Source organism: Anguilla anguilla, chromosome 12 (genome assembly GCF_013347855.1).
Source record: "Anguilla anguilla isolate fAngAng1 chromosome 12, fAngAng1.pri, whole genome shotgun sequence".
In the NCBI taxonomy this organism is placed as follows: Eukaryota; Metazoa; Chordata; class Actinopteri; order Anguilliformes; family Anguillidae; genus Anguilla; species Anguilla anguilla.
Window position 1 is genome coordinate 11,824,502 of NC_049212.1, and position 25,028 is coordinate 11,849,529.

The 25,028-nt window shown below is 39.6% G+C and overlaps 1 protein-coding gene and 1 long non-coding RNA gene across 2 annotated transcripts in view; both read left to right on the forward strand.

Annotated features, from left to right (window-relative positions):
• Nucleotides 1-25,028, forward strand: part of LOC118210340 (opioid-binding protein/cell adhesion molecule-like) — a 296,370-nt gene that overhangs the window by 64,440 nt on the left and 206,902 nt on the right. The window lies entirely within an intron of this gene.
• LOC118210341 lies at nucleotides 12,798-16,824 on the forward strand. Its single transcript, XR_004761837.1, has 2 exons — nucleotides 12,798-13,043; nucleotides 15,778-16,824. It is a non-coding gene; the product is annotated as an uncharacterized LOC118210341 (long non-coding RNA).

A 25,028-nucleotide genomic window follows, 5' to 3' on the forward strand; every position in this document is an offset into this window, starting at 1 on the left:
CTGTTTTTGGGACACGCTAGTCTCTTCAGGCACAAAATCGGCTGCAGCCTTTTTAAAAAATGTGTCAGTTGCAGACAGCTTGGTTCAAAGCAGGGTGCTGGTGTTCCGGTATGGGCGGGGGGACGCTTTCTAAAGGGGCATCAGTTCTGTCATCTCCTGGGCTTATGAGTGGCAGTGGCACCATGATGCGGGCGGGGGCTCCATTAACCCCGCCAGGGCTGCGGGGGAGAAGAATGAAAGCCGCTGTCAGCGGGAAATGTCTTCAAATAGTTGAATAAATTTTTTAAAAGAAAACAAAAAAAAGCAATAGACTTTACTTGCTTCCATTCCTGTTCAGGATGTTGTCTTTCTTTGCAGTTCTTGTGTTGTGCTGTGCCGTGGTAGAGCTGCAAGGCAGTGCCCGGATGCTGTTTTCTGTGTAAGAAAAATGGCCTCAGCTTCATGCATTGTTGTGCACTATAGAGGGGTCCGGACAGCAGTGGCACTAGCGCTTCCATTAATATAATACATTAAAGTGTTATGTATAAAGACAGGGTGTCAGTAAACCTAAACAACAAGATTCAGCAAGCACACAATTTTTTACTCTAATTTCAGATGCCACAGTACAGTGTAAATAATGACAAAAAGAACACTGGCAGTTGGATAGTTAAGGATAAAATACAAAAGTGACTTTTTTCTTGCAGCTGTTATAGCTAGTAAGCAGCATATCATGTTAAATAGGTACAGCAAAATGCAAAAGTATTTTGGACAATAAATAAAGTTTTGTTGTTTTCACTGTGTACTCCAGCACACTGTATTTGAAATGAAACAATGAATATGAATTTAACATGCAGATGGTCAGCTTTAATCTTAGGATATATACTGTATATCCATCTCAGGTGATCCGTGTAGGAATTACAGACCTTTTTATACATAGTCCCCCCCCCCCCCCATTTTAAAGGGGGGATATCTATATTCAACCCTGGCAGGGTGTGTAAACAGGCTTATCTACAGTCTCAGGCTCACCCACAGATGCAAGTGCATTCCAGTCGAATACCATAGAAATCGAAAATCAAAGTACCGTAAAGTTTGTGGTGCATCCTTCCACATCAGCCATCTTGTACCTGATTTGGGTAGAATTAGGCATCGGCATGCTTAGCTGATTACAGTGCAAACCCAATGCGTGTTTAAGTCAGACCGTGACAGTGATGGAAATCAGAGGCACAGCACTACCACTACATCTGCTGAAGTGACCTCACTGGCAAATCCCTCACTGTTGTCACAAATGTCCATTGCTTCCAGCAATGTTAAGAGACCTCTTAGTTAAGACCAGTAAACAGTAAAGGACTATACATTAAAGTGTGACTGAAGCAGGCGGCTGTGCTGTAGTAAAATTAAGTTCTGAACGAGCTGAAGAAGAGGTAAAGGTATTAATGGTCTGTGTGTCTTGAAGAAGCACACTCAATTAAAGGGAGATCTACGAGTATCCATGCTGCCGAGGATCTAATAAATGTAACTCAATGACTGCGGATGCTCTGTGGCTTATTATGGATAGAACTGAGTCTGTTTAACAGGTACGATTCGATGCCCCTTCGCCTACTGCTCAAGAATTCGAGACGTGCTTTGCACAAGATTACAAAATATATTTATCCAGATGTAAAATGGAGGTTTAACAGTGTTTAGAAAAGGGTTTATCAAACTCAGATCTGGGACTACTTGTGTTTGCTGGTTTTAGTTTCATCTGTAGTTCATGAAGAAGACTGACTACTGTACATTGGATGCCTCTCAATGTTGGATTCACAAATAGCTGTTTGATTGACAGGCAATGTAAGGCTGGAGTAATAAATGCTCGTGAGAGTTGAACAATGGGTACTGAAACCAAACACCAGCTCGTGGGAGACAAGCTTCATAAGGAAAATGCAGTGACAAAACTGTATTCTGAATAAATCAAATTCAAAATGATAACGCAGGCACGAGGACAGCTGTTGTCTACAGATGTAGCCAGAGTGCCACCGGCCTGCAGATGTCTGTCAGCATGTTTGTCACCATGCAGAGCAGAAAATGCTATAACTCCTTTAAATTACGGCAGGTAAAATAAACGGTATTATATTGTGCTTACGGTGCTCGGGTTTGAGAAGAATAAAAACCCTTATTTCAAAACTCCCTTTGCATTCAGGGGTGTACATTCTTGAACTGCAGAAACATTTGAGGAACTGATCAAGAGGAGTTGAATCGTGTTAGCCTTGTACTGTGGGATCTTTGGGGTTCACAGCACAGAGTTGAAATTTCTGAAAAAGTTCCTCCCTCAAACTTATCAGTTCCTCCCTGTGGAACTGATTTCAGCAGAAGTTCGAATTTAGTTTTTGTTTCTCTGTGTTAAAAGGTTCTTTTCATTTACAATGTCTAAGCATAAGGCGTGCAGGAAAGTAATTACTTATCTGGAATATGTAGTAGTAGCGACAGTAGTAATGTGATACAAAACACCCACGGTTGGGTGAATTCTATGACAAGGAACAGTCTGCCTATCAGGCTGTTCTGTTACTCATTAAGACAATAGGGACATGTACCACACACGGTAATGAAGAGTATCCCATGTAGGTAATTTAAGTGATCCTCTCTGAAATCACATTGCCAGTTGCTTGCCATTGCTGCTAAAACTTAATTTCATTGGAGTGTGATAACTGAAATCAGGGCTCTATATTATAACCCATGACCCATTTAACAGCCCCCCCCCAAAAAAAAAAATAAAAAAGTACAAAAATAAATTAGGGCATACCCCATATCAAGAGTATTAGAGTATAATTAATTGTCATAGTCTGTTTCCAACAGGCTGACAGTGAAAAGCAAATTTGCACAATTAACCTGCCATGTACAAAAATGAAAAAAGATATAATTTGAATATCAGGCAGTAACGTCAGTAACAGAACAACAATTAGAGTATAATAAGAGCATGTCTCTTTCTCTCAAACTCTCTACCTCGTGTAAAAGAGGGAAGACAGATTGAATATTGAACAAAGTAATTAATCTGAAATGGAACATCATGACTCCTCACTGATATGGTAAAAATGACAGCCTTCCAACTGCTTCTTTTTTGAAAAGAAAAATCATTTAAAGATGTTTTTCCTCCTTCTTTTTTATGTTAGCTGTGAACCCCATATAACTTGGCAGTAAGCATTGAACAGTGAATTATAAAGAAAATGAGCAATTACCTAAACTTTGCTGCACCCACTCCAGACAATAGATATGGTAGGATCTGAACAAATTCAGTGTGTGGTTTTCAAGCTGAACAGTGCTGATCCGTATGTATCAATTACATTACTGGCAGCTTTTGATGCATGGGCTTGTTTGTGCTTTTATAAATGTTTAGGATTTGGAGTGGTATTTCTGATACTATTCAGAAGAGTTGATATATAGCGTCAACTTTTGTGAAGCTGTGTTGAATTTACAATGATGGGGATTTAGAAAATGTTCCATCGATAATCCACATTTTACTTCAAAATATGTACATTAGTATGGTACTTCAGGAGCAAGTCTCACAGTCATTCCATACATTTTAACACAAACATCTTATGTTCATTAAATGTATCACAAGACACAAAAAACAAACAAAAAAACAAACAAACAAAACCATAGGATAGCTTGTAATATCTAACATACAGACTTTAGCAAACAGTGGGTGTAGGAAGTAGTTGAAGGTGGCATACTGTGGAAGTATGCTTCTCCTATAGGCTTTTAATGTTTTTAAATTTCTGCTCATTAAAGATTGTATTGCTCAAGAATACAGTTAAATGTATGTGATTATGTGAAGATCGATGAAGAACAGCAGGTATTCTGTGTTATGTCTACAAAGTTGTAACTAAGGAAAGACTGATGCGTACGATCTAGAGAATCTTTGGACCCCAACTACAGGAGGAAAATTGTAAACATTTACTTATTGGAATTTTGTAACTAACTTATGTTGGGAAACAGTCTTGTGCAGAAGACCTTTGAGTTGCAAGAGAAGAGAAAGGACACACCGACCTAGAAAGAACTGTTTTGCTAGATCTAGTTATTATATAGATTATATTCTATTAAAATGAATAAATGAAAATCAAATTAATAACAGCCACAGTAATAATATACACATTTTCTGTTAGAACGTGCTGGTGTGTTTGTATATGAGTTAAATATTTCATGTGGATTACAGCATGTATTGAATGCATTTAAAGTGCATGTACATTGGAACCGGAAGATTAAACAATTGTTAATCATGAGAACAAATACTTGTTATTCAAGTCAAACATATACATACCTCTGTAAGGGTGTGGTGAAATATCTGTCATTTATTGAAATTGAAAATTATATAATAGTTATTGTTAAACTAGCTGGTGAAACATAAGTGTGACCTAGGCTGGGATTGGTTGTTTTAGAGGGAAGATGCATCATGGTAGAAGGAGATTTGATAGTATAAAAAAGGATGTAAAACATAATTCGGAGAGCTGTCTGTGTGTCTTTATGGTACTGGAGACCCCCCATAGGCCCATGAAAGATATGAAGAAAATAAAAGATTATTAGAAGAAATCATAGTTCTAGTCTTTTTTCTTACATCGCCGACTCACCTATCGAACCTAAGAGGAGGTTTTCCTCCACAATACTCAGCATCTTCTGTATACTTTTCTCTACCGAAACACTGAATGACAGACACAGTGGTGGACTCAGGCTGTTTGAAGGGCAGGGGTGAAAAAATATAAACGGCACCTACTGCACAACATGGGGCCCCACCAGCGCGCAAAAGCTATGATGCATTGTGTTTTCTCACTTGGAAGGGCAACTAAGAGGGCACTTCATGAGTTTTTTTCATCAGAAAGGCACCTGTAGGTTACCTCAAGTTTATCCCACTGTAAGGGCACCTACATGGCATCACAACCCATTTTCTCCACTGGAGGGGCATCCATTAGGAAACTTCCCCACATTCTCACACATGTAGGGACACCCTTTACAACACTGCATCACATTTCATTCACTGGAGGGGCACTTCTACTTTAGAGGAGCACCTAAATGGGCACTTCATGATGTTCTCACCTGTAGGAGTACCCTATACAGCATTGCATCCCATTTTCTCAACTGGAAAGGGCACCCTTTGGGACACTGTCATGTAGGGGTAAGCATAGAGGGCACTTCATAACGGCATCCTTTTCCATTGGAAGGGCACCCATAGGGAACGTCAAGTTTAGACCATTGTAAGGGCACCTTATAGGGCACTGCATCACGTTTTCTCTGCTAGAAGGGCACTCATTTAATTTTCTTTCTCTAGAGGGCATATCATTATAATTTATTGCATGAAGGGGCACACTAGGGGGCACTCGATCATTTTTTTCCCATGTGAAGGGCAGCCAATAGGGAACTTCCTCTCGTTTTTGTCACTCTAGAGGGCACTTTAGCAACTCTTTTTCAACCTTGGGGGCACCAGGGGGAGCGGTCGCTCAGAGGCTCTGGGGCCCCCCAGAGTCCGCCAGTGGATAGACATATCTGCAATGCTTAAAGCACAGTGGCTGAGGGGTTCTGCTTGGCCACAATGCATGCATACATCTTCTCAAATATAACACAATGTCTCGCTAGCCTCAGAACAATGTTATGTGATGTGTCGTGCGTACAGTGTTCCTGTATCTTCTGGGTAGTGTTAAATTTCACGGCACAGACGTTTACTTGTTCGTCATATTGATTTGCATTGTAATAACTGCCTCTGATCTTGTGAGTAATTTTAGCTTTGGATGCATTAAATTGCTGGATCAATAGTCCAGCTGGTTCTAATTTGCACAGTGATCGACTTTAATGCACCACATATTGCAAATGTTCTTCTTGACCAGGCATCATACGATTCATGTGCCACACAGAGCTTTGGGTTTTTGCAGTTGTTGTTGCAGGGAAGCCTGCCTTGAGGTAATGAGGTTGTCAAATGGCATTTATTTATTTACTATAACCACAGTGTGGCATATTTCACTAGTTTGTCAAGGCAAATTAACACTTTAATTGTAAGCCAAAATCAAGGAAAGATTTTATTTAGGGGCGACATAGCTCAGGAGGTAAGACTGATTGTCTGGCAGTCGGAAGGTTGCCGGTTCAAACCCTGCCCTGGGCGTGTCGAAGTGTCCTTGAGCAAGACACCTAACCCCTAACCTCTAACTGCTCTGGCGAATGAGAGGCATCAATTGTAAAGCGCTTTGGATGAAAGCGCTATATAAATGCAGTCCATTTACCATCCATTTACCATTTAAGGATTAACCTGAGGATTCTGTTGTGCCATGTTGTAGATTATATAAATTCGATGGAAATGCCAATTGTACTTCATCTCTGTATGTACTGAATCTTCTAAATGCAAAATATTAGCATGTTTTCATACGTATATCAGAAATGTATCACTGTTCAGACCATCGTAAGCATCATTTTTCACGTCCCAAGCTGTATGGCATATGAGAGGTGTTAGAACAGCTGATCACTTAAGACTTTTTGTTGGTTTAAATCAACAGTGCTTTGTTATCAGGGTCCAAACTGGCAAAGATGTCGACGAGCAGAGACACTGTGGGATTTCCATTTTTTTCTTCAGTAGATTAGGTCACTGGTAATGACAAGCATTCAATCTTGGAAGCCGAGTGTAGTTTAAATGTTTGTTCTTGCAGCTGCAAAAATTAATCCCACTGATCTATAAATGACAATCAACTCTGAATGACACAAATTTTCTATGAGCTCCAAGAACTGATAACCACACAACAAAAAGCTATTCTAAATAAATGTGTAAAAAATGAAGAACATCTTTCATTTACATTTGGTATAGTCTCTTGATTGCAGACATTCTCTAATGGTATTCTGGAGATCTGTCTCGAAGCCCAATCAACAGCTAGGCCTTGCGCCCACAAGCTGTGTGTTTGCAGTGATCAGGGGTAGAGCTTGAAGAATAACTCCACCCTTAACAATCTGAGAAGCTAAGGTCTGGGCTATACAGGTGCCTGCATGTTAATGTGAAGCTAAAAATCGTTCCCAAAAAGAGATTTAAGAGAAAGCCACAACAGATTTGGAATCATGGTTGAACTACAGTTACAATACTAACGGCATCAGTGGGAAGACAAGGACGGACATGGAGTTATACATTGGTGCTCAAGTGGCAGTGCAAATTTGTAATCCTCAAGGGAATGCATGGTACGGGCCTTAATATTTGTATTGTCCCTACAGCAATTACCATTGTAACTACAGTTTCGGAATTAGCATGAATGGACTCTAAAATTCAAAAGGGGTGCATTTGGTTGCCTCTGGTCTTTGGTTTGAAGAAAGCAACCGTGCCATGTTTGAAATGACAGGCTCTTACATTTCAACTCACGTCCATCTGAGCAGAGGCAATAAAATGCCCCACAGTGTGAAATAGTGCCCCCTGGCAATATCCTTCTATCCCAGTAAACTGCATTTAGACATTTGTATTGCAGGTCTTCACAATATCCGCACCCTTCACCCCATCGCTGCTGTGGGACCGGAGGAATCTCACAGATGTCAGTTCTAGTCAGGCACGCATCATGACACACCTTTCAAAGTTTTCCTTCCCAAAATGTACTATTTTTGGAGCTCATTAAAAACATATGGGAGGTGGAGGCACTTAACAGATACTTTTTTGAAAGAAAATAACAATGCATTATGACGGACTCCAGGGATAAACCAGGTATAATCCAAAGAGATGTACTTTATGCAGAATATCTAGCATTTGGAAAAGAGAGTTTTCCCACAACACACACACACACACGGTTGGTTTATTAATGAGAAGGCTGAAGTCCCTTTCAGGTGTACCCTGGTGTGGACGTACAGAGAGCGACAGGGCTGCTTTCAAGGTCAAAGTCAATAGAGCAAACAATGCAATGCAAGGACTGATAGTAATTCAGTGTGACTCACTTTGTGCAAACAATTTCCACACCGACATTACCGTCCTCAATAGAATGTTGTTGTCCTTCTTTTGTTCGGACTCCCATCCTATCAGAGAGTTACGGGACATTGGCCTTGGGTCATGTCCTTGAGGCTGTGGCTGGAATTACTGTGGAAGAAAGTTGCATTTAGAGATGGTAAAAGTGGAACACTGCAAAATGGAAGTTCTGTCTGTTCAAATTAAACCTGCTTACTGTACTCATCCCAACCTTTTCTTACCTTTCACTCTATAGGGAGACACCTGCTATATCTGTGAAGCTATTATTGATTTCAGATTTTTTTTATTCCAATCATAAAGAAATTTGTTGCACACTGTACACAAGGAATAGCGTTTATAGCTTAAAAATCCATAAATGTCAAGATTGTACTCAATTGTGCATAGATACTTCATGGGTGTGGACACAGTGGACTGAATTTAACCCTACTGTAATGTAATTTTTAAGATCACACTTAATTTATTTCTTTAAAAAATGAGGACAAATAGTACCAAAGATAGATTTATTCTGTGAGTGTGTTAAGAAATTGAATTGGGGTTATAATCTGTGTTTATACATTCCTCAAGCAAATGGTAAAATAATGCAATGGACTCATTGTGTTGTTTTATGGTTCCTTTTGTTTTAGTTCACATTGTGCATTCATCATTTTTTTTTAAATATCAAAGAGAGAACCAGAAATACAGGTACTTTGAATTAAAATTTTGTTTTTCACCCCCACACCCCACAGCCCCCCCCCCTCCCACACACACACGCACACGCACACACACACATACAAGGTTGAACTAGATTCAGTCAACTAAGTTTTTTCTTTTTTCTTTTTGTTATTCTCAACTCTTTTTGGTATCAAAATTGTTCTCCCATACTGTGCTTGTGTTTGTGAAGGGAAAAGATGGCATTTGCTTTATTACTTAAAATGTCTTTGACAAATGAACAACTGTTTCAAATGTTTATAACTAAAAAAAAACCCAAAAAAAACATTGACCTTAATTCTTATCTATTTATGCAATCCATTTTCTGAACCTGTTGCATAAATAATGAACATTCCGGAACAAAAAAAAAAATCTAATCATAATTCAATTATGATCAATTATGCCCAGCAACGCAACGCAAATTATCAGTTCACATTTGTTGACTGACAGGCCTGCTCGTGATAATTAGCCAGTAAACCCCCTATCTGTGGCCCTGTGTGCCGCAGCGACGCCAAGTCCAGCAGGTGGCAGTGTTGGAGCGCAGATGGCGCAGTCGTCCCCACGAGCTCCCGGTTTGATGCCCGGGCGCGATACCGTCGCCTCGGAGTCGCTGCCGCACACATCCGTCACACAGATAATGGAAGAGGCCAGACGTTTATTTCGGCGAACGGATACACGCGTCTCCGACCCGAGTGTTTGGTGGCGCGCTGCCATTTACATGAGACGCATTTCTCCGAAGCGTCGCCGCGAAGAAGGGAAAAAAAGAAAAGAAGTCAATCTGTACTGCGTTCGGCTGTTGCTCGGCCGTTGCCACGACAACGTCCTACATCGGGCCGAGAGCGGTCTCAGCGTACAACAACATTGCCGTTGTCTGGATAAGTCAAAACAAATGAAAGAAGGTTTTAGATTTGAATAGCAGACCCACACTCAAAAGGAAACTATTATATTATTCTGAGTGCTTAATGAAAGGATTTTCTAAATATGCATGGTCACTCTATTATAATGATATTTTGACTGATGTAAAATATTGGCAATGCTTCTTTTTCATCACGATGCACTTGTCTCTATCCCGTGTCCTATGCTTCACACCACAGCTGACTTATGTATTTGAGTCTGCATTAAATTACTCCACATATCCCCATAAAAGACGCAGCAGGTTGGAGTCTGTTTTTATTTGGGGTGGAGGGGGGAGATTTAACATTCTAATTAAACCGAAAGTCTCCTTTCTCCCCATTCAGTAGTCGGAGCAGCACTATAGGAGATGAATCGCAGTCCCGCCTGGCTCTGTAGACATTTTGCCCCGTAACCTCTATGCGAGACACACGCTGCCTCCTTATTGGTGCTTTGCGGAGTCTAAGCGCTGATAATCATCGACAGATGATTTATGAGCAACGCAAGAGCGGCTTCACTCCAAACAAATCACTCCCTATCAATCTGCGAAGGGCCATCTGCTGATTTTTCCTTCTTTTTTTTTTTACTACATATTTAATAGTCCTACTTTCCATCACTTTCAGGAATTCAATACATTTTGCGATTTGTTTTTAAATTAAACAAAACAATACGTTTGTCCATCGTAGATAGACTTATGCATCCTTATCTTATCATCATATGCGTCCTGGGAGCAGTTGCGCAATACTGGGGGGTGACATCATGACATTGGGCCTGGTAGGATCAATATAGCATTGTTTCAAAACATGGGATACCTTTTTAAATGGATAATGCTACTCAACCTCAAATGAATGGGTCTGTTAGTCTGTCATCCATCATTGCAAGCTGGGTAATATCTGCTAAGGAAGGCTATGTTCACAGATACACATACATTCTAATAGTTTGGTGAACACTGGTCGTCATGGGGAAAAGCAAGGCTCACAGAGAAAAGCTGAGGTCTCCAGGTCTGAGTGTCTCCAGTAGATAAAGTACAGTAGGATGAATTTGCACAAAAGTAATGCATCCCTCTTCAACAGAGAACACATGCATCTGCAACCATTTCAGGCTTCAACAGTGAGGCTTCCCTGGGTCAGGTCAAAACCAGACGTAGGACTGGCAAGTGGCAATTCAGGGCTAATTCTCAAGTTCAGTTCAGTTTAAATCTCTGATGCCATATAGCTGGTACTAAAGACAAACCAAGACAAAAAAGGTGGGATCACAGTAAATTGACATCTCCTCTATAGCTGCATGTTGGGTCCATCTGAAATCAGTAAGAAGTTTCAAGTGAAGTTGCATAATAAAACAATGAAACACATTTTATTGTATTTCTGGGTGACACTGGCAAATGTAGGGCAATGCCAATTCCGTTGAATGTGAATTAAAATTTGGCCACTTGGATCGCCTGGTAGAGCAGGGAGCATCGCAGTTCCCCAGGTTGCTAGTGTACACATATGTTGCATCAGGGTTCAAACCTGGCATTTGCTTGATCAATAATCCATACGGTGGTGTATTCATTTATCGAGTAATACATTTAATTATTCCTTTTCATTAATTTACTTTTATTTTAGGCATGTTATAACATCTAGTGTATTTATAGTTCTGTCTTTAGCCAGATTGACTCAGTGTGACTCATTCAAGTACATCATGAAAAACATGTTGGAGCGCCTTTAAATATATTAAGAGCCACTGAAGAATTCAGAGATCAGTTATTCAAGAAATGTTCAGATGAGGCTTGGTTGCAAATGAGATTAAGTGCAGTCTCTGATTTTGAAATTCAATAACTTAAGTAGAAGTAATTACATTTTAAACAGAGCCAGTAAATTCAGTGTGGACACAAGAACGTTTCAAATAGAATTATAGACTAAATAAACTTCCCCCTTCTGACACAGCAGTGGGTGTGCCCAGCATGGTCAGTGGAAAAAAATTAAAATAAAATGGATGTTTGAATTGGCCAAGTGCCATTTAATTTCCCTTTATTGGTGCAGTCAAAAATAGAAATGGGAGAAAGTCTTATGAAGGACCTGACGAAAGCAGTGGGCAGCAGCTGAGCTGATTACAGAACAACCCAGGGTAAGCGTGCCTTAAAAAAAGCATTACTGCATTGATTTCAGCACCCATTGCAACCTAATTTCATAAAGATTATGAAACATTGTGTCGCAAAACTCTTTTCTTGAAATAAATGACAACTGTGTCAATTTCAACATTTTTATTTATAATTTATATTGGTTTTGTTATACGGGTAAGGGAAAATGGCACATTGAGAAAAGCTCTAAAATGTGCAAAACAAGCAAAACACAAAATGGAGATCGTAGTTAAATAACTTCAAAGTGTAATATTTAAAAAAGTTATTTCTTCAGTCATAACAAATTCCACTCGCTCCTCCCTTGCCCCCGCGATTGAGCTTTTACATACAGTATGTGCTGTCTCTCCTCTTACCACACACAAATTGATTTCACGCAGTTGTCTTTAGCCTTATTCCAGCTGCATTTGCCGACCTGGCACTGTGTTTTCTTCCCAGGAGTGATGGGTGTGGGAAGTGATGCTGTGACCGTGGCTGCTCTGGTGGCTGCTGCTTCTGTCTTCGACTTCATATCATTTTCACGCAGCTCGCATGCCAAGTTTGTGAGGGAGTCATTCATCAGTAACTCCAGTGCTTCCTCTGGTGCCATTCACTTATGTGATTTTGCCATCCAGTGGCCTATTCAGAGTTTCTGAAGTCACCGTTTCAGTGAAACACAAAACGTGTCGGAGGTGTTATCTCCACGGAGTTATAAAGGACTACAATGGCCACAATTATTGATCCCCATGCTAAAGGCAATTATCAAAGTAAACCATCTTCATCAAACAATAGCAGTGAATTAATTACGTGTGATTATAAGTGCAGAATTAGTTTTGATAGCACTTGACCCAGCAGTTCTTATCAAAGCGCTGGTCGTTCAGTTGCTGAATAACACGTCGGAGGGGAGAGCAACCCATCCATTGTCTGGCAGGAGGGTTTTGTGAAGAAAATGGCACAAAATGCCTGTATTTCTTTAATGAGTTGATTTTACAATACGAACAACGCAGTTATTTTAAACCCAGATATTTAGAAAAAGCCGTGGAAGATGGAGGGTATTGCATTTAGCATTAGCATTTTAAAATGGAAACACCCAATAGCGTCAAATCTGGCCTTTCTAGTGCTAATGTGCAGCACTCCAGTCCTGTGGTCCAAGGTCCTGTTTGTTTCCCAGGCTATGGGACAGAACAGCAAAACCTAATAGCCAGAGATGAGGAGCAGGTCCCTTCTGTCTCCACCTCTGCTGGTTCTCACAAGAAAAGGCTTCTGGTGCAGCTGTCGACTGGCACAACTCGCTAAACCAGGCTTTCCGGAGTCATACGGCTGATATCAAAATCCATGCCAGTGCTGTGTGAGATTGACTCCTCAGATGGTAGATCATGGACATGCAGTCTGTCTGTACAAACGGCACATGAAGTGGACTCCTCTGGCGCGTTGGCTGAGCAGCTCATCTGGGTGAGTGCAAGAGAAGCAAAAGAAGCAGTGTCTTGCATCAGATGTTGTTTCTGAATATTCCCAAATTTCCAGAGGATGTTGAAGTATTGATATGAGCTTACAAATACAAGTTGGCTGCAATGACTGCGAGAAAAGGAGAAAATCTCATTTTAAAAATGGTTACGAAGTGACTGGTGATGGCAGCTCTGAGGGTTTTTGAAAGCTCTTCACTCATACCCCCTGTGTCCCCACATGACAAGTGTTTGTTTCCTTTCATGTTCAGTCTGGATGTGGGTCCCCAAATGACAGAGAGCCCCTGATTCATTCTGACAGTGTCACTGGCTTGTGTTATGTGAAGCTGAAAGGGGGGGAGGGATCAGTTGTTACTGAAAACTGGGGTAAGAACAGATGTCAAATCAAATTAAATGAAATGTATTTAAATAACACACTTTACAAATAATTTATCGCAATACACTTCACAATACAGTCCAGCTTAAACTCCCACAAAGCAAGCCAAAAAGTGCCAGTGGCATGGAGAAACTCTCTATTGACAGGTAGGAAAAAAAAAAAAAAACTCTGGAGGAACTAGACTCAGAAGAGGGACCCTCTCCTCCTCTGGCTGACTCAGGGTCTGGGTTCACAGAGACGTGGTCAAATCGATTTCCAGTCCAACTGCTGAGATCTGAACTGGTTGTAAGAAGCATACTGGAGGTGGCAGTCCTGGGGTGGGGTGGAGTGGGGTGACACCAGGCTCAGGGATGTCACGGGACTTGGGGAAGCTGCCCCATCGGGCAGAGACGGAAAAAGAAGGGAGCTGGGAGAAGAAGACAAAGAGATAGAGTGGAAATGACAACTTATGACCCCACTACTAGGACAGAGGCAGAGAATCTACAGACAGAAAGGCACAAAGCCTATCCATCCCTCAAGAGCCTACCCATGAAAATGGGGTCACAGCTCTTGTCAGGTGACTGCAAGTAAAGTTTATTGCCGCATAATGTACTCTGTCTACACATTTCTCTGGCTTCCTCAGGCTTCACTTTAAGGCACATTTCTAATCTAGACTAATAGAATGAGACTGCTCGGTTCCCTTCCATAGTACAGGAGCTCTATATGAAAGGCTTTACCCATTAGGTTCTTTGAAATTCTCTGGGCATATGTGTCCTTTACCCTAGTCAAAGGAATGGGTATATGTCTCCCTCTTTCCTTTTTTCAAAACCATTTTTACCCAAGCAAGTAGTCTTGCAAATGGGAAAACTGTATTTACAAAGCATCTGCAGGAAATGCTAGTCATGACTTCTAAGACTTGACTGAGCACAGGCTTGCAATAATGGTCTCACTGTATAGAACCATTGGTGATTACAGTCATTTACTTATACGCAAGTAATTAGCTGGCTTTCCTGCCACTTTCAGCCGTAATGGGTCTCAGACACTCTGAACCTTGTAATAAGAGTATCTTCCATGGCAGGCTTGGTACTATGTACAGCTGCCAAGTTGGCCAAATGATAGTGATTTTCCTGGCTGGGTGCTGGGTGCTTGCGTTTTGCAACCCTGACAGAGAAAAGATCGCAGTTTCATAAAGCAGCACCCATCAGGTTCGGATATTTGTAAACCATGCACACAAATAAAGTCTCTATTTTGGTACAACTGAGAAACATTTTTTTTTTAACAGAAAGGGCCATTATGGTGAATTGAGGACCTTACTGTACTAGTAATAATAGTGCATGGCTTATATTATATATCATGCAGTTGCTTATGCGTGTATGTGAATTGATTTGCCAGTTTGCAGAGTCCAACATGATACATGACAAGCAAACATCAACATTGTTTTCGGACACCATCTTCATAAAATGGTACTATGATTACTATGGTACTGTATGTTATATGATACAGTATGTGCTTGAGACAGCCGTTAGTCAATCTTATGTCAGTGTTTTGTCAAATACAGTGTTACTGTACAGTTATAGTTTTAGTTTTAGTTTAACTCTAACTTAAGAACAGGTGTTCCATGGTGTTTTCAAAGTAACAAACCAAATGTCATGCAGAAAGATAGAAAGGCAACAGTCTTATCATTTGCCAGAGAAGGAACACAACCTTGCTCTTGCATGATTGTGCGTGTAACCCACAGAAGAATGGGCTTTTCTGAGAGGCACGGAGAGCACTTCTAACGCTAATTAAGGAGGCCGAGTGGGTGATCAATGAGCACTACCTCACTGAAATAGCTACTGTGTGATTCATGTAAAGGGCTTTCAGAAGCGTGCGCATTGTAAAATGTAGGCATGCGGCGCAGTAAAGCTTATTTATTAGTATGGTGTAGGCCTGCACCGAGTTCAAGGCTAAGGGTTTATGCACACAATTTCTTTTTTTTACTGAGAGAGTAGATTGAGGCTTGGATTCAATCGATATGTTCTCTTAACTTTGCGAGCTCGACTATCACCTAATAACATGCCAAACTTCGTCTGTGAAGAAAAACACAGGCCTTTGTTTGTAAGTCAGTCAAGGACAAAATTATGATCAAATCCAGAACTTAGTCATGCCTTCTTATTCTCTTAGAGAAACACTGACATCTACTGGGAAAATGCCTGGCTGATGCAATGAAGCTAAAATAAGACAACTAAGTTTTGCAGTTGCGTGCGTACAGTTCACAAATTAAATGATGTATCTGTTAATTATTAACTATATAATTATGCAGAACGTGCTATTAAATCATTAACTGAATAATGTGCAACTAATCCTTCATTTCCTTCTCTCATTGCAGGTAAGAACACACATATTGTGGCCTTTGAGTGGTGGAATTATTCTGTCAACAGGACAAGCAGCTTTAAGAAGTCGACAAGGCCCTTTGCAGGGTAAAAACTCACTCTTGTTCACAGCAACAAAACAGTGCTGAAGGAAGTTGCATAGGGCTGGACATAAATCACATGATACATTTGATGTGGATTGCATCTACGTACTCCATATATTTTACAGACATCTGGAGATTCATGATGTTCTTCAGCATTGGGAATTTGATCCATTCATGACTCATTTAAGAATTACATGCCAGTCAGCCAATGTGTGTGATATACAGTAGGTGTATGCCTGCATAGCTTCATCTTATTTTTTTGCAAAGCAAGCATGTTGCAATAACTGAACTTGTCACATTGTGTTTGTGAAGAAATCAACTAGCACTCACAGTTAACTGTGAGTGTGAGTAAGGGACAAACATTGATACAATCCAGATCTGACTCTGACTTCTACAAGCAATGATGCTGACCCTGTTCATAGTTTATATCATTGATCAACGGTGCACATGATTCATGCACGTATTTACATACCAGCTACACTTAGCTAAGGCTTCAAAAAGGATCTTAATGCCATGAGATCAGTGTCTGGCCATTGCGGTTTTCATTGTTTCCCTGCTCACTGAACAACGCTGTATCGTTACAAACAACCGGTCCACCCTACTAAGTCCATTTTTAAATTCAGTAGTTTTCTATTAATTTAGCCACTGGTGTGAAGTCTACATTGCAATTAAAGTATCTTGAAAGTAAGATCTTGCTGGTAGCTGCTGAAGCAAAATGGTCCAGGGAGCAATGCATTGTCTGGGGTCGTTTTACTGAGGAAAGAAAACACTAAAAATGCATGAACTTTGGGAGAATGGAACAGAATATTGATGAAGTCACTGTACACTTAGGAGCTGCATTCAATCATATGAACTCAGCACTTATGAACCATCATGAATGGAGAGAATAGAGAGTGCCATTTACAATATGTATAAATAAAAGAACATTTCCCTTAAAAAAAAAAAAAATGCTTTCAGAAGTGCCAAGGTACAGACATGGGCTACCTAACCCTGTTCCTGGAGATCTATCATTCTGCTGGTTTTCAGTTCAACCCTAACAAAGCACACTTCATTCAACAGCTAGAGAGAGCTGCTAATTAGTGGAATCAGGTGGGCCAAATCATGGTTGGGCAGCCCTGTTTTACATTGTACTGTAATTTCACTGGCCTTTATTCAATAATAAACAATAATAATTTTTAAAATGTATATTGTGAATAAATGCATTATTTATTGTAAGTTTAACAAATTAATGTTGATTTATAAACTCTAAACTATAGAATACATTTTTTAAATAATTCTACTTGACTATCTGTCAATGTAAAGCACTGTTATTGTATTCTAATGTATGCAGAAAGGCCTAAATTATCACTTATATTTAGTTTCATCTAAATATTTTAATACAGATTTGTCATAGGCCTGATTTGAATAATGGGTTTATTCCTTTGGGTACCTCAGCATGTCCATAATGAAAATAGCTATAACAGGGAAATTTTGTGATGCTATATGACATCCTTTAACTGCACTGCTCCAGTTCATTTTTCTTTCAAGGAAACACTGCACTCTACATTTCTGCTCACAGCTCTTTGGGGGTCTTTTTCCCAGACAGAGTAGTATTATTACACTGGGAACATTACGATTTCTTTTTATTCTTATTTATGAGTTCACTTTTATGGCCATTTCACAACTTTATTTCTCTGGTTGTTCCTTCATAAAAACTTTTAAGTAGTAATTTTGTTGGTAATCAAAAATAAATATGATAATATCATACACTACACCCTGCCACTATTGTATTTTATTTATCAATTTCATTTTTTATTTTATTTTATTTTATTTTTTGTACTGAATAACATTTTGATTAAACCACAATTCAAAGACAAACATGCACCTTAGTTTGGCTTGCGGAAAAACAATATCGTGTGAGATATGTTGGAAAGAAACAGAAAAGACACAAGAGAACTTTCCTGCTTTGATTAGTCCACGCTCTCTGTCTGGAACTTTGCAGATTCCAATTTTAAACCCATATCACATTCTGCCCCAATTCAGCCTCCTGACAAAAGCCAATGATTAGAAGTGGAGATTGTTTTCAGACCTGTGGAGGGGCCAAAATACAGGTGCACGGCATCCCTTCACTTGTTCATAAGTTTTGGAATTGAAGTACTAACAACCAACTTGCTCCTCGGCAACGGGCGATAGATTGAAACACCCTCTTCAGCATGTTCATCTGAAACCTGCTCATGCCAACTCCACCGCACAGATACCCACAGTCAGTTCGCCATTGAGGCTGGCTGAGCTGGGACACTTTGCGGTGCGAAAATATTATAAATAATGCACGCACATAAAAAATTTAAGAAAAGAAGAATGATTGATGATGAGGACAGGTCATTGAGCACATCCAGGCTTTTCGGTGCACCTGGTGTCTGGAGACTACCAAGCACTGTGTCAGGGCTGCTCTTGAACACCCCGAGGGTCCCTTCATCTATCTACTACATGGCCTGGCAACATGTTGACAGCTCCTGCACTGGCACCTGTCTGTGTGTTGGTGGGGGGTGGGGGGGTGAGGGGGTGAGGGACTCTTCCTCACATCAAAATGAGCGAAATGAAGTAAACATGAAATTTCACACTTTTGCTGTAGATAGAGCTTGACCTGGAATATGTTCTGTAGACCACCATTTTGTCTCTCAACCTTGAATGGCAGATAAATACACACTATTTTCTTCTTCAGCACACAGTTTGGTGCGTTCAGTAATCACCGAAATTAACTAGAAACACGGTCTTCGGTGGGAGGCATTCTTGTATTCAGATTGTATGTATGTCAGCTATGCTGATTGAATCCAAATATCTGGGCAGGGATATTTTTGGATGGAAGAAGGGTATGATGCTATAAATAATATGGGTATATACGTTATAGAACAGGTATTATAAAATGGCATCACCTGCACTGTGAAGTATGCAGATGGTCTACTGAAGTACTTATTTGGTTGTAATTTTGTAAAATACCTTTAGACAGGTTAATAGTCGTTACAAAAACAGACACAGTACCAAGATAAAATGTATTTTACTTCACTAAAAGGGTTGACTTTTTTCTGCTTTTTCAGTGGAGTTCTCTCACAGCCCTGTCAGAAATGCAGTACCAGGGCTGTGGCTTTCCTGGGAATATACAATCACAGCAACAATAGTTGGGAAATATGGAATGAGAAAATAAGTTTTCCCCAGAATGAGTCTTACTTGTGAACCTGCAATTTCCATCAAAGAAAAGGTTCTGCTGTGTTTCCCCATTTTGCAAAATCTCATCAAAGGCCACAGTGGTATCTTGCCTCTCCAGTCTCAAATTTAGCCCTGCAGAAAGTTCCTTGTCAACTTGCACCTTGATCAAAGCATCACTACCATGCCACTTTTATTGCAGGTCTCATTGGAATGCAGAAAATTTGAATGCAGGCCCGAAAAAAGCAATTTACATAATGTGAGATTTAAATTTGCGACAGTGGGTCAAAAGTGTTCAGTGACAGCCAGTTTTAAAGAAACTTGACATCTCACTCAGAAAGACTCCTCTTCATAAATTACACAGAACATCTCATCCATTAGAAATAAACAACAATATAAAAAATAATAAATAAAACTATTTCTTTTTTTTAAGATGGAAAAGAAAAGGATATTCTGGTCCAGCACATACTCTGAGAATCATATTAAAACATCTTGTGATGCCATGGAGCAAGGTGGACTCAAGTGCAGAGAATGACTCACAACAGGGAATAAGCAAACAAGTAAACTTAAAGAAAAAACTAAAAAAAAAAATTAAAAAAAATTAAAAAAACTACAAATGTAACAAGAAAAAAACCAGAGATACTAACATTGGGAACAAAGAAAACAAGCCCAGGAACTATGAAATGCAGGAGGCAAGAAACAAGGGTCAGGATTCTTAAGAAAGCAATGCAAACCAAGCAAAGACAACAAACACAGTAAACTTAAATACAGAGCACAATCAGGTGAGACTAATGACTAATGACAAAACAGGTGGGGAAAACTCATCAACCAATAAAACAATAATAGAAAAACTAACGACTGAACAAGCTAAACAACCAGACACACAGAAGTTATCTGGCCTCTGGGAACCATGACAGATCTGGCCACTTTCCAAGTCGGAAACCAAGGCTGACATTTCCATGGGTCTTAACGCTGTTTTTTTCTTCTACTTTTTTTATTTGACTGTAACTACTAAACTATACAGTTCCTTGTGAAAACCCTGTTGTTTGAATTCGGAGTTAAGTAGCTTTGAATCAGTGCTTTCAGATGACCCGTAATCCAGGACTTTGGGCAGAATATATTTCATAATTGCTGTTTTAACAAGCTCAATATGGAGGCATTACACCGTTAAATATTTGTGATGCCAAACACAATAACGTCATCAATATAGAAAATTGATCTCTCCTTGTTTCACAATAGCACTGATATTCTTTCTGTATGGATGCGAAAGATGGTGAAAATGCAATGTATTGCTGCTAGCTTGGAGACAACATAGTTTACTATAGCTTCCATAACATTATCTCGCAAGCTGTTTTTTTTTTTTTTTGCTGTCCATTTTCAAAATGTTTGCCAGCAAAAAAGCACTTGGCTATCTCATCAAAAGCCTAGCATTTCTCAGTGGCACACCCACACTAAGTCAGTATGTCATGATTTCCAATGGCATTAAATGATTTAAACAGAATTTTGACTTTTTTCTTTGTTGTCCATTATGAATCCTCATTGCTTGCTCATTTTCAGTAGTATTTTGTAGGCAGATGTAGTCATAGAACATTGGTGAGATTTATACTGTACATGTCATGATTTTATAATGTCAACAATCGAGAATCGTCCTGGCTAGTCAAGGATAGACTAATCTGATGTCTTATTTTCTGCAACTGTCAAGCCTGTGGATGTGCAGAGGGAAGGAAGGGTGGTGATAGTGGCTGAGAACAGATAATCTAGCTACTAATGAGAGGCCACACCAGTCACTTACCACTTACAGTGGTGCTTCACTCTGCAGCTAAAATACCTCACAAGTGGTGCCTGAAACTGGCGTTTTCCCACTGCACGTGAAGTGTTCTCACATTTGACTGGGTTGCAGGTGTTCATTGCAGACCCCGTATATCAGACCTGACATTTCCGTCAGACCATCATTTACCAGCAATTTACCATTTACTGCCTGTACCCCCCTTGGCTGCTTACCGGCTCAGTTTATTTTATGTAATCAAAGTGCTGAATGTCAAAAGGAAGAACAGTGAAGTCGTTATTTATCTCTAACAGTTTTGAGCACACTACACAGAATTGGCAGATTCTTTTGTAGATCTTTCTCCTTGTGTTTTTCTCCTTTCGTCAAAAACACAAAATACAACATGCAGATTCAAACCCTGTGAATATTGCACAGTAAAATGTCCAGTGATAATGTCCAGTGATAATTCAGCTCTAACAGCGTACACATGAGTACAACTGGAACTGTATGCACTCTGTAAGAATTGATTTAACACTGAACATTTTACTGCGTGCATTAGCATGTTGTTCTCAAGCGAGGTTCACAGCTCATGCTTGGGTGATTGAGATTTTACGTATTGGGTCCCGCCATGCTGTCGTTCACTTATTTCAGCTGTATTGCTTATTTCATCACCAGTTTGGGCAACTGAACTGATTTGCTGATGGGTTACCAGTGCCCAGGATTTGAATACATGTTGTTTTTGTTTTGTGAACCACCCAAGTGCAAAATACCCAGGTTTTCTTTAGGAAGTATTTCAATATCCTTGAATTTGAACCAAGATAGAGACCCTCGATATTGGTCTCCACTCGAGAGACTGTTGTGTTGCTGGTGTAGCTTACGACCGGCCGATTAAATAAAAATAACGGTGTCCAAGCACAACCCACAAGGCTTCTGATTATTTTTATTTATTTTTATGAGAGACTTTTTATTGCAACAAAGCATTTTGGTTTCCTTGCAGAGAGTGCAGCAGCTGCGGCCGTATGTCTGGGCTGATATCTTGATTCCCGCATCCCATTTTCAGTTTATGACTGCTTGATAAGGTCACCTCACGCTGTCACCTACAGTAACAAACTCCATTTACTTTCTGTCACAATGCTTTTATTAATATAAAACGCCGGTCCGCAAACCCAATGCTTACAGAGAGATACCATCTGTGAAACAAACCCCATTCCTGTATCTCGGTTCCCAGCATTTCTTTTCTCCCAGTATTTTCAGTATCAACATTACTGTGGAGTTTTTGGTTTCCTTAACTCTCAGCAGTCTGAAGCAGTGTGTACTACATATAATAACAGTGTGTATATAATAACAGTTATACACACAGTTAAATAAAATTTTAATGATTTTATACAATTATTGTTATGATAAATAACAAATAGAGCTTCTCACTTGTGTTTGTGTTTTTATTGGTTAAGAAATGCCATTCCACTCTGAAGCATACAAAAGTAAGTTATACAAGTCTTTTATTCAGAGACTTTTAAGTTCGCTGATTGCGCTATTGCATTTAGCGTTCGCTGTGGTTTTTATGGAGCGGGTTTCGCTGAGGGGTAACGCACAGCGCAGCTATCTCAGCAGCCCTCAGCCGTCACTGCGCTGTCATGGTAAGAGGTTTTTAATGGACCTCTAGGAGCTCTGAAACCAACAGAAAATCCCTAGCCCCAGGGGCTCTTTTACAGTGGAGATTTCCAGACCCACAGCAATAACATAAATGGGGGGGTTTTTACTCAGTAAGGAGAGGTAAAAACTACTTTATAATGGCTGCAGTAGTAGAAGGAGAAGAATGGATTGCAGTCATTGAATCCGGTGGCTGTCATGCTGATCGGGCATTGAGTTTTTAATGCATTGTGGGATATCTAAAGTAAGGTGGTTTTGTTGCAAAAATAAATAAATATATAAGTAAATATATACATGACTAAATAAATGTTAATTTTAAGTCATTACAGTGTCCAGATGTCCTCTGTTCTAGGTGCAATATAGTGAATAGTCAGACTCTCCACTATAGAGGATATTGCCTCACTCAAGGTTTTACTCATTTCCTGCACTTAATATTTATTAATTTTTAGAACCTAAAATCTTTGCCCTCAGAACAACACAACACAAGAGGTACCTATAGTGAGCTCCATAATGTTTGGGACAAAGCCCCAAACAGTATGGAGTTTTGTTTCTTCAGTTTTAGATTTGTTTTCAAACAATTCACGTGTGGTTAAAGTGCAGATAGGATTTTATTAAAGGGTATTTTTATACATATTGGTTTCACCATGTAGAAATTACAGCATTTTATACATAGTGCCACCCCAACCCCCCTGCCCCCATTTCAGGGCACCATAATTCTTGGGGAAAATGGTTTTACAGGTGTTTCTGATTATTCAGATGTGTTCAGTGAGCCTGCAGTATCTAGTGTTTTGACTCTAGGTTTCTTTTTGCCTCTGGTGTCTGTTATTGCCGTTTGTTAATGACCAGAGTCATGCCAAGGAAAGTCAAGGAAGCCATTATTAGGCTTATAAATAAGAAAAAAAGAAAAAAAAAAAAAAAAAAAACAGTAAGAGTCATAGGCCAAACCTTAGGCCAACCAAAATTAACAGTTCGGAACATCATTAAGAAGAAAGAGCACTGGTGAGAATTAAATACAGAGCTAAAAATTAGCTGATTCGATCGGTATGTAATTTCTATCATTGGGGGAAAGGATCTGTGTATGAAAAGATAGCTCTGATTTCTTGTTGAATCTAGTTGTACAATCAATCGCACAACTACTCTTTCCCATTTTAGATGTGTTTTTTTGTGTTTTCACGGCATTCAAGCTGAACGCTAACGCTGCCACTCATTAGTCTTTCTGCGACTCAGTGGGTGTAACCGCAGTGACTTCCACCTACTGTGACGTCATGTGCATACCGTCTATTAATTAGCTATGGGTTATGTCACAAATTAACGACCATTTCCGTTTCTGTAATTTTATGATAAAATCAGTCAGCAACATGAATGACCAGTTGATTCTTGTTTTTCAATTTCTGTTATTGAATGGAAAACTATTTGCCAAAAAGCACAAGGATCGGAAAGGCATCATCGTTGGTGCGACTTTTGGTTCTTGTTTTTCCTTTAGCGACATGAACCAGTATTTAGTGTTATTTTTTCAGTAAAATGCATTTACTGTACACATTTACTCGTATTGTTATGAGATGTGATATTTAACTAAATATATAGATTTGAGAGTGGCCTACAAGCGCTAAAACGTCTCAGTTTTAAACCAGAGGCCCTGGAGCTTCAAATTCCATTGCAGTTGGGGACTCGAACCGACCAGGCTCACGTCTCTTTTTTTCTCCGTAATTAAAAAACATACATTCATAAAACTAAACTAAAATGCTTTATTCCTCGTGGTAGCAAAACACTAGCTTGGGTTTTGGGTAGGCCGTTTTTGCGCAAAACCTCATTTCATTTTACCAATAAAAAAACCTTCCGGAGTTATTTTGAATAAGATAGCGAGCCCCATTTTTTTTCTTTTCTTTTTTTAGTGACATTTTGCTCCTGAAATTGCTGTAGAATTCTATGTTCTTCAGGACGCTGGAGGCTTAACATTTTAGAACACCTAAATATATGAAAGCATGAATACATAACAGAACATGTAAAACATTTCACAGCGATTTTTTATTGTAACAGAAATGTGTAATAATACCTTCAATGAGGTCAGATTTTGGTGCAGCGTTAGGTGCAGGGACAAATGCTCATAAACAAAGTCAAATGACCTGTCAAAGTGAGCCCGGACGCCAGTTTTGTTTTATTGTTTGTGCGTGGAACGCCCGTGAATACATTGCCAGCAGAAAGTGTCACCTCCCTCAGCAACTAGAGTGATTATACAGGAAGAGGGAAGCGAATAATAAATCGTGTTAAAGAAAAGAACCATCATTTTCTGACAAGTTAGGTATTTATATGTTGTTATTTGAGTAGCACTTATACCATCGTGAAAAATAAACTGTCAAAATATGTTTTCTGAAAAATCCCCAAAATGGGTCCCTGTTAGGGTCTTACACGTTTTATGTTGCGTGCTGTTATAATACGACAAGAGAGTCACTTGATCCATAAAAATAAGTGAATGGCGTCTATGATGATACCAGCCCAATATTAGCTGGTTTTAGGGCTTTATTTTCCCCAAATACTAATGTTATCTTCAAATCACAGAGCTGGTGCATTC